Below are 10715 nucleotides of genomic sequence, written 5' to 3' on the forward strand. Positions count from 1 at the left end.
AGGATTTTTAATGAATTTATCTGCAAATTATGGTGGAAAATAAGTATTTGGTCAATAACAAAAGTTTGTCTCAATACTTTGTTATACACCCTTTGTTGGCAATGACAGAGGTCAAATGTTTTCTGTAAGTCTTCACAAGGTTTTCACACACTGTTGCTGGTATTTTGGCCCATTCCTCCATGCAGATCTCCTCTAGAGCAGTGATGTTTTGGGGCTGTTGCTGGGCAACGCAGACTTTCAACTCCCTCCAAAGATTTTCTATGGGGTTGAGATCTGGCTGGGCCACTCCAGGACCTTGAAATGCTTCTTACGAAGCCACTCCTTCGTAAGAAGTGGCTGACTAAATTCGTAATATAAATTCATAAAAAATCCTACAATGTGATTTTCTGGATTTTTTCTTCTCATTTTGTCTTGCACAATTGGTGGCTGACTAAATACTTTTTTTGCCCCACTGTATGTGATGTAAACAGAGAGGTCTACTTTCTTGAGGACCTGAATATTGACTGGTTTTCATCAAGCTGTCCGCTCAAGAGGAAGCTTCTTACTGTAACCAAATCTAATGTATTTATATAGCCCTTTGATATCTCAAAGTGCTGTACAGAAACCCAGCCTAAAACCCCAAACAGCAGGCAATGCAGGTGTAGAAGCACGGTGGCTAACAAAAACTCCCTAGAAAGGCCAAAACCTAGGAAGAAACCTAGAGAGGAACCAGGCTATGTGGGGTGGCCAGTCCTCTTCTGGCTGTGCCAGGTGGAGATTATAACAGAACATGGCCAAGATGTTCAAATGTTCATAAATGACCAGCATGGGCAAATAATAATAATCACAGGCAGAACAGTTGAAACTGGAGCAGCAGCACGGCCAGGTGGACTGGGGACAGCAAGGAGTCATCATGTCAGGTAGTCCTGAGGCATGGTCCTAGGGCTCAGGTCCTCCGAGAGAGAGAAAGAAAGAGAAAATTAGAGAGAGCATATTTAAATTCACACAGGACACCGGATAGGACAGGAGAAGTACTCCAGATATAACAAACTAACCCTAGCCCACCGACACATAAACTACTGCAGCATAAATACTGGAGGCTGAGACAGGAGGGGTCAGGAGACACTGTGGCCCCATCCGATGACACCCCCAGACGGGGCCAAACAGGAAGGATATAACCCCACCCACTTTGCCAAAGCACAGCCCCCACACCACTAGAGGGATATCTTCAACCACCAACTTACCATCCTGAGACAAGGCAGAGTATAGCCCACAAAGATTTCCGCCACGGCACAACCCAAGGGGGGCGCCAACCCAGGCAGGAAGATCACATCAGTGACTCAACTCACTCACGTGACGCACCCCTCCTAGGGACGGTATGAAAGAGCCCCAGTAAGCCAGTGACTCAGCCCCTGTAATAGGGTTAGAGGCAGAGAATCCCAGTGGAAAGAGGGGAAAGTGCCTGTAATCTGGTTCAGGTTATTAATCAACCTACCAAGGTGTTTACAAACACTACAGGAACAAGATCATCCACATGTATTGATCACATTTTTACTAATGCTCTAGAACTTTGTTCTAAAGTTGTATCCATACCCATTGGATGCAGTGGTCACAATATAGTTTCTATATCCAGGAAAGCCAAAGTTCCAACAGTTTGGCCTAAAAAAGTGAATAAGAGATCTGGCATGTCTTTACTATGGATTCAATTATATATGACATGCTATTTTATCAAATCAATTCTCTGTAATTAATATTACCTTATTAAACTAATCATGTAAATGTAATTAACTAGGAAGTTGGGGCACCACTTCCTAGTTATGCTTATAGAGCTGTTGTCTTCTGAATAAATACTCTTAAAGACTTGGTAATCTATCAACGTAAGCATATTGTCCATGTGAAAGTCATGGAGTGCCTGGGTCTGTGCTCTTGGTAAATCCCTGGATAACTCTTGTGAAATCTCCAGCCTGCAGTAGCACAATGACCAGTGTCACAAGGCATCAGAACTGCCAAGACCATATTATAGTCCTTCAGTTTACTTAACTCGTGTAGGCTAACGAGTGTGTAGGTAGGCCTCATTTGTTTAAAAAAAATATTTAAAAGATTTGGAGCACCTTAAATGACATTTTGGGGGGAAAAGCCTACTCGGCCCCCATTTCATTGAATCAGATGGCTCATTTATCACAAAACCCACTGATATTGCCAACTACTTTAATTACTTTTTCATTGGCAAGATAAACAAAGTAGGGATGACATGCCAGCAACAATACGCTAAACACTACACATCCAAGTACATTTGGCCAAATTATGAACTTTCACGTGGACAATATGCTTAGCAAGATGGCACCAATAGAGATGGCAGCTTCGCTTCTAGTCCTTAGGAAACGGTGCAGTATTTTTTTATGTATTATATCTTACATTGTTAGTTCAGAAAACCTTAAGTGTTATTACATACAACCGGGAAGAACTATTGGATATCAGAGAGACGTCAACTTACCAGCACAACCAGTACTACAACCAGGAATACGACTTTCCCAAAGCGAATCCTTTGTCTGCACCTCCCAGGGGATTTGAACTGACTCCAGAGGCAGATCCAAAACAACACGGAGGAGAGGGTGCCGGAACGGTCTTCTAGTGAGGCTTTGGATGCGCACACACCACCCACCGCTTCCCGAGTATATTCCAGAGTATTTGTTACAGTCCCTAGTTAACAAAGTCGACAAAATCAGGGCAAGAGTTGCTTTCCAAAAGAGATATCCGGGATTGTAACATACTCCGTTTCACGGAAACATGGCTAGCTGGGGACATATACATACACGTGCACATGGATTTTGCGTTGTAGATATGTGGTCGTGAAATATGGGCCTGAAGACACACACTCAGTGTTGTGAATTCTGTAATGAATGTATTGTAATGTTTTTCAAATTAAGGATCAACCCTTTTTTTCAATTTTCGTCTAAAATGACATACCCAAATCTAACTGCCTGTAGCTCAGGCCCTGAAGCAAGGATATGCATATTCTTGGTACCATTTGAAAGGAAACACTTTGAATTTTGTGGAAATGTGAAAGGAATGTAGGAGAATATAACACAATAGATCTGGTAAAAGATAATACGAAGAATAAAAACAACGTTATTTTGTATTTTTTTGTACCATCATCTTTGAAATGCAAGAGAAAGGCCATAATGTATTATTCCAGCCCAGGTGCAAATTAGATTTCAGCCACTACATGGCAGCAGTGTATGTGCAAAGTTTTAGGCTGATCTAATGAACCATTGTATTTCTGTTCAAAATGTTGTATCAAGACTGCCCAAATGTGCCTAATTTGTTTTCATGTTCAGCATTGTGAACTCTTCTCAAACAATAGCATGGTATTCTTTCACTGTAATAGCTACTGTAATTTGGACAGTGCAGTTAAATTAACAAGAATTTAAGCTTTCTGCCAATATCAGATATGACTATCTCCTGGGAAAATTTATTGTAACTTACAACCTCATGCTAATCGCATTAGCCTACGTTAGCGCAACCGTCCCGTGGAAGGGACACCGAAGTTTTAATTTTGCCAGATCCCAGGAAGAGTAGCTGCTGACTTGGCAGGAACTACTGGGGATCCATAATAAATACAATACAAATACAAAACACAGTTGCTGTAACAATTAAAAAGGTACAATGGCAAACTAAGGTTTTAAGACTTGACATGATGTGTTAATTTAGTCTCTATTCAATCTATCCAACCGTACACCTGTGTAAATGGGACAGATTACTTTGGCAGTTACACAGATATCTTTATCAATGATTTGGTTGATAAAGGTGTCCATTTGATTACAACACCATAGGAGCAAAATTGACAAAAATGTTGTGATTTTTTTTCTTCTTCTGTGGATGCAATTTATTTAGTTCAAACAGGCCCGGAGTTGTGTGTTTAAACTCCTCTAAAAACACAGCATATGGGCAACTACTGATGACGTTACCCAAGCAGGCCGTCTACTCGATCCATTAGTGTGGCAGGCTGCCTCTCTCCTAAGTCATTCAAGGTATCAGGCACACATCTATAAGAATGTATGACACAGTATTGTTTAATGACAATATAAAAACAATGACCACACAAAAAGCGCTTTACATGTTTACTTGTTTTTCTCTGAAAGGCTTCTTTGTCGTTTTACGAAACATTATAACTGTGGTCGGCACACAGTGAACAGAATACACAGAATCTTGTCGGATCACAGAAAATGAAGGAACGTTTCCAACAGAGCACATAATAAGGTGTCTAATAGCTATCATTAGCAGCCTTACCTCCCCACACACCCCCAAGTGGGGATCCATCTACTGGGCTCTTACAACAGAGTTTTCCCTACTTATTAACAGGTAATTATTATTAACAAATAATGTAGGGTATGTAAACATTATATTAAGTAGCATTGTTTAAAGTGGCTAGTGATATATTTTACATCAATTTCCATCAATTCCTGTTTAACAGTCTGATGGCCTTGAGATAGAAGCTGTTTTTCAGTCTCTCTGTCCCTGCTTTGATGCACCTGTACTGACCTCGCCTTCTGGATGATAGCGGGGTGAACAGGCAGTGGCTCGGGTGGTTGTTGTCCTTGATGCTCTTTATGGCCTTCCTGTGACATCGGGTGGTGTAGGTGTCCTAATGAACTGGACACATTGTTATTTTTTGGGAAACTTCTTAAAAGACATTTGTTTATTTGTGCTGGATGAGTAGTGATTAATGAATGGATACTTTGACTTGTTTTTATAAAGGATGGTGAGAAAGTTCCACAGTGAGTTGATCTTGTTTTGATCCGTGTCCTCTTCAGCTGTGGAACATAAACTAAATAAACAAAATATTTAATAATAATATTACGACATTTTCATTGTTCATTTGTACATTCTCAAATTAGCTCACCATGGAAAAAGGCTGACACTGAGGAGAATCGGCAGCAACCGTCTTGAGCTCTAAGTAAAGCAAAGATACAATATTTTGGGCTAAAATTACAGCCTGGTCTATTTATGTTTAATCTACAATATCTTCTATCAGGCCTACGGACAAGAAGGAGCCATAGAGCCCATTTAGAGAATAGTCCAGCAACATTCAAACTGACACTTAGCCATCAGTTAGAGACTATCACAGCATAAGAAAAGGCAGGTGATATATCTGCAAAATAAGTACACTTTAAAATCAATAAAATATCACAAATGTTGGGGTTTAAAGACAAATGTGTACAGCATAATAACCAAATCCAGGGTTTGATTGAAATCTTTTTTTTTTTTTTTACAAGAATGATATTTGAGTAATAATACTATGCAATGGAGGTATTTACTTTGGGTTATTTCTTTCCGTTTTAGGTTGCTCTGGTCACATATCTGTCTGTGCAAGATTAGGGAGCGTCCAGGCTTAAGAACTGAGCTCCATGGGCTGACTTCAGAAATACAACCCTTGGAATTCAGTTCTCAAAGCTAAGAACTCAGGGTGTGTTCAGTGCATTCATTTACAGATGAATGAACAGCTCATCCTTCCTGTAAAGTGATGCGATCACACAAGCATAAACAAAAAACAGCCATACCGTTTATTTAGTACATGAGTTCAATTAAAAGATAACTCACTTTAAAAAGTTACATCAGTATGAAAAAATATATATCTAAAATATGTAGACTATTCCCAAATTTGAAAAGTATTTGGTGATTGATTCTGTCTCATTGTAATACCTTTATGTACAAAGGACATGATACTGTGACTGAGAAAACAAACTATCCCTTGAAAAAGAAATATGTCAGACTTGATTTTATTTTTTATTGTAGGCTACCTCCAAGGATCACTTGTATATTTGCAGTATTGTTGCATTCCATCCCCATGATGCTGCACTGAAGTTACACACTGGCATGTCCCTGTTTTATGTAGACAGATGACCGATACCAGGTTTTCAAGTGTAAAATGTTAACTTTTAAAGAATTTTATATTTGTAGGTTTCTATTCTTCAATGCAGGGCAATAGTGCCAATTGCCAAACATCCAGCATAAAAACAGGAACTCACTAAGAAAATATTAAATTAAAGGCCTGTTCAAAGATTTGAACAATTAAATTAAATCTGGACATTGCTCTTTAATTTGACTATTTTCAAAGCAGATATTTGCCCATAAATTCAAATAATTAATTAATATGCAATAAAACAAATATATATAAAAAAAATACTAGGCTAATAAAATAACAAGAATAGGTGCATTTATCTGAATATTACTTTTGTTTCTGTTATTATTGTTGCAACAATACTAATGGATTATTTAGAGCTGAAGTAGAACTATCTTTCTTCAAAGTATATGACTTTACATTAAAGGTTAGGTTTCACTATCTAACAACACAGTGTCTTGGTATTTCATCATGTATCACATGAATTCTCATAAACTGTTTTAAATCAAAAGGGATACCTTAGTTGGGGCATAAAATGTAATAGCAGTTTGTTGGTTGATATGTTACTAATTGAACAATTTAATCAGAAGTTATTCAGAAGTTATTTGTAGTCGCTAAATTGTTAAATTGTCTTAGGAAACTTGTACTAGTTGCAAACATATTTAGAACATGTTTCAATAAGTTACAATTACTAGGGCTATAATTGTGTATCGAATATAAAATGTTTAACAATCTCTTGCCATGCGTTTTTAAAATTTTAATTAGGCTATAGTCTCCATTTTAGCAATACTTTTTGATGATTCAACAACATTATCAGACATGGGTCTATTTCACGTGGATTAATGACGCTATACATGTGATTATCCTGTAATTACATTATTGTAGCCTATTCATATCATAGAGTACTATAAAGTATTGTGCTTTAACGTTGTAGGGAGATGGCTAGCCTAATGTTAGAATAGTCTAAACCCTTAAATGCAGTAACCTCACCTCTGAATGCATTCTGCACAAATTACTCCGTTTATTTAAATAGAGGCCATTAGACAGTACAGGCCTAGTCCTCTTAATAAAATAACCATGAATTTGAATACAAATTAGACAGCTTAGAACATTCTCATTTACCCCTATAGCCTAGGGTTCTTTCATTAGGTAGTTAGACACTTTCTTTTTGTACTTACCATGAGGTTCTCTCTCCTTTTTCTTTCTTTGGCTTCATCATCAGGATGAGTCATTTTGGTAACAGTGCTGTCAGCATCACGGCCGTGCCACTGCTGAATCATCCTGCCGTGCTGTCTGGGTAAAGAGGCGCTCTGGAAGATCATTAGCCGCCTTCTCCACACTCACAGCGTTCATGATGGGCCTCACATAGTAGTTGGTATATAAGGGAAGCGACGACTGCTCATTTGCATAGGCGTATATTCCAATATAGTCATGGAAAGTCCCTTTTATTATCCCACTGCACATAGAGAGATTGCACAACTCTATGACAATGCTCATGACGCGTACAAGCGCATATCCAAACAGACATAATTTTCAATCATTCTCAATAAATTGCAACATCGGACAAATAAAAATTTAGTTTTTTCAATTTTCATGTTAATGTAAACATACAGGATGGTGGGTTTCAACCGATGTCTGTTGAGAAAACGCCAGAAGCCGGAACAGGAGGAAATGTTGGTTAAGTATTCAATACAGCGTTTCCGCTCTGTAAACTCCGTGGGTTGCGACGGGGAAATCCTGTGACCTGGTACCAGCCACCATAAGACATCTATTTAGATCGAATCTTCACTGATGACTATGCAACTATGCTGTCTTTCTTTTGTTTTCATCAGTGGTGATCAAGGTTAGACGTGATCAACAAAATAAACCAAATAAATACAGTTAGCATGACAACAATAATTATTGCTTTCCTATGTGTGGGTGTGGGTGTGTGAGCGAGAGGGGAGGGGGGAGGGAGGGGGGAGAGAGCAACCTCTGGCCTCCAAAATGATAGAGAAAATGTAGCTGGACATCCATCTTTATGAACAGTTTGTTCCAGCTCTACAGGAAAACAACAACATATGGAGCACAATGGCCTTGCACAATACCTGGGAATGTCCCTCAGTGAAACCATTGAGGTTGTGTCTTGTTTATCTTGTGATATCAAGTTGTGTGTGTGTGTGTGTGTGTGTGTGTGTGTGTGTGTGTGTGTGTGTGTGTGTGTGTGTGTGTGTGTGTGTGTGTGTGTGTGTGTGTGTGTGTGTGTGTGTGTGTGTGTGACAGAGAAAGAATCATGACATCTCTGCATGCACTTGTGCATGTCTTGCGGTGTGAGCCACAGCAGAAGGTCACACAAACAGGAGAGGCGCACACAAAATATCTGAAGATGTGGCTGGCCTAAGGCATAGAAAGACATTTAAGTGAAGAGGACGCATGAAAATTCTACATTTTGAATGCACTTGTAATAGGCACATCAAACATAATTGGTACTTCTTGTCCATTTAACTTCATGTGAAAAGAGTTTGGAAATGTTTAGATATTAAACCGTTGGTTTTTAATTTATAACTTGAAAATGCTTCACGAGGTTAGTACCTTCATGAGGTTAGTACCTTCATGAGGTTAGTACCAGCTCTTTCTAAACTGAAAAAAAATATACAAATGCAACATGCAATAATTTCAAAGATTTACTGAGTTACAGTTCATATAAGGAAATCATTCAATTGAAATAAATTCATTTAGACCTTAAATTCATTTAGACCTCAGACCTTAATAGACCTTAATCTATGGATTTCACATCGCAGCCAGGGGTGGGCCTGGGAAGGCATAGGACCATCCACTTGGGAGCCAAGCCCACATACTTGGGAGCCAGGCCCAGCCAATCACAAAAGGGCTTTATTACAGAGAAATACTCCTCAGCCAACTACTAGTAAATAACCTTTATCATTTAATTAAACTTTTATACAAATAAACAAACAATATATACTTTAAAATGTCATGGTCACAAAATGGTTGCTCTCACAGAAATGACTATCAAAGCAGTAACACCGCACAGAGCCTATAAACAAAGGACCACGTGAAAGCTCTCACCTGAAAGCTATATCGCATTAGTGTATACTCACACTGCTCTCAGGGCAGGTCTGCTGGTTTTGACTAGCAGAAGAAGTGACTTTTTGTAGCAGCTTAGGAGAATTAGCATTAGTAGGTTAGAATAATTCATGTGGCAGGTTAGGAAAATTAGGTTTGGGTTAGCTAAAATTGTCCCAGATGCAACATATCTAGCTACAGCCAGGCCTGCACTGAGAACAATCTATGCTTCCACTAATACGATGCTGCCACCTGAAACAAACTAGGGTCAGAGATTGGATATTATGACGAAAAGCTTATTGTTGTCCACAGTGTGGAACAGCGGGCTGTCAGTCTCCCACCTATTCCTTTCTTTGGATTGGTGGATACATCTCATTTATTTTAATACTTTTTTGAATATTCACTGAGGGGTTGACGTCAACTGCTTGTATTCAATGGAGAGTGAGATGGATTCATGTTTCCAGCGAAGGGAAATCTTAACGCTACAGTATACAATGACATTCTAGAATCTAGACGATCCTGTGCTCCCAACTTTGTGGCAACAGTTTGGGGAAGGCCCTTTCCTGTTACAGCATGACAATGCCCCCGTGCACAAAGCGAGGTCCATAGAGAAATGGTTGGTCGAGATCAATGTGGAAGAACTTGACTGGCCTGCACAAAGCCTTGACCTCAACCCCATCGAACACCTTTGGGATGAATTGGAACGACCAACTACGAGCCAGGCCTAATCGCACAACATCAGTGCCCGACCTCATTAATGCTCTTGTGGCTAAATGGAAGCAAGTCTTCCCAGAAGAGTGGAGGCTGTTATAGCAGCAAGGGGGGGACCAACTCCATATTAGGGCCTATGATTTTGAAATGAGATGTTTGATGAGCAGGTGTCCACATACTTTTGGCCATGTAGTGTATATATAGAGTACCAGTCAAAAGTTTAGACACACCTACTCATTCAAGGGTTTTTCTTTATTTTCACTATTTTCTACATAGTATAATAATAGTGAAGTCATCAAAACTATGAAATAACATATGGAATCATGTAGTGACCAAAAAAAGTGTTAAACTATTTAAAATACACCACCATTCAAAAGTTTATGGGTCACATTTTTGTCCATTAAAATAACATCAACATCAAAAAATACAGTGTAGACATTGTAAATGTTGTAAATGACTATTGTAGCTGAAAACGGCATATTTTTTATGTAATATCCATTGCCACGCAGATGAGCTCAGTTCTGCCAAGAACATTGCTCTGCTGGCTTACCACCGCTGGAGCAGGCAGCTGGAGATGGTTGACCAGAAAGATCTGATGGACTAGATCAAGACTGAGCTGTGACACATCCACCCCCACAGGCTCAGACTCCGGCTAGCTGCAGGGGTTGTTTCTACGGCGTGGCTGCGGTCTGACTTTTCTGGACCGCTCTTCCCAGGGGCTAAAGGTCCCGAAGCTTCTGCACATGTGCCGGATTCTCGACATACGTACAGTCTCAGCTCTACTAGTAGAGAGTAGGCTACTCTGGCGAATGGTGCTCTTTTAATAAAGTCTTATGTAGCTAAATTTGAACAATGGGAAAGTAATTCTGCTTTGAAAGTTGATAAACTTGTAACCTCACTTTTGAGAAAATGGCCTTTGAATATTTCCGTACCTACTGGAGAGCTCTTCTTTGTCTACACCCATTCAGCATCGTTCACACCTTCTTAAGCTTTAGCACCACCCATCTCCTTAACCTCTCTAGGCTAGGGGGCGGTATTTTCACGTCCGAATGAAAAGCGT

At 39.4% G+C, this 10715-nt stretch overlaps 2 long non-coding RNA genes across 2 annotated transcripts; both read right to left on the bottom strand.

The window, feature by feature from the left end:
* On the bottom strand, window positions 1–3564 carry LOC149979934 (uncharacterized). Its single transcript, XR_016484118.1, has 2 exons — window positions 2474–3564; window positions 1–1638 (listed from the first exon to the last, which is right to left on the bottom strand). It is a non-coding gene; the product is annotated as an uncharacterized LOC149979934 (long non-coding RNA).
* A 274-nt stretch (window positions 3565–3838) lies between these two features.
* LOC149979935 (uncharacterized) lies at window positions 3839–7306 on the bottom strand. Its single transcript, XR_016484117.1, has 2 exons — window positions 7060–7306; window positions 3839–4807 (listed from the first exon to the last, which is right to left on the bottom strand). It is a non-coding gene; the product is annotated as an uncharacterized LOC149979935 (long non-coding RNA).
* Window positions 7307–10715: the final 3409 nt, after the last annotated feature.

This window comes from Oncorhynchus mykiss, chromosome 10, assembly GCF_057628025.1.
Source record: "Oncorhynchus mykiss isolate SJ-2025 chromosome 10, ASM5762802v1, whole genome shotgun sequence".
Taxonomy (NCBI): Eukaryota; Metazoa; Chordata; class Actinopteri; order Salmoniformes; family Salmonidae; genus Oncorhynchus; species Oncorhynchus mykiss.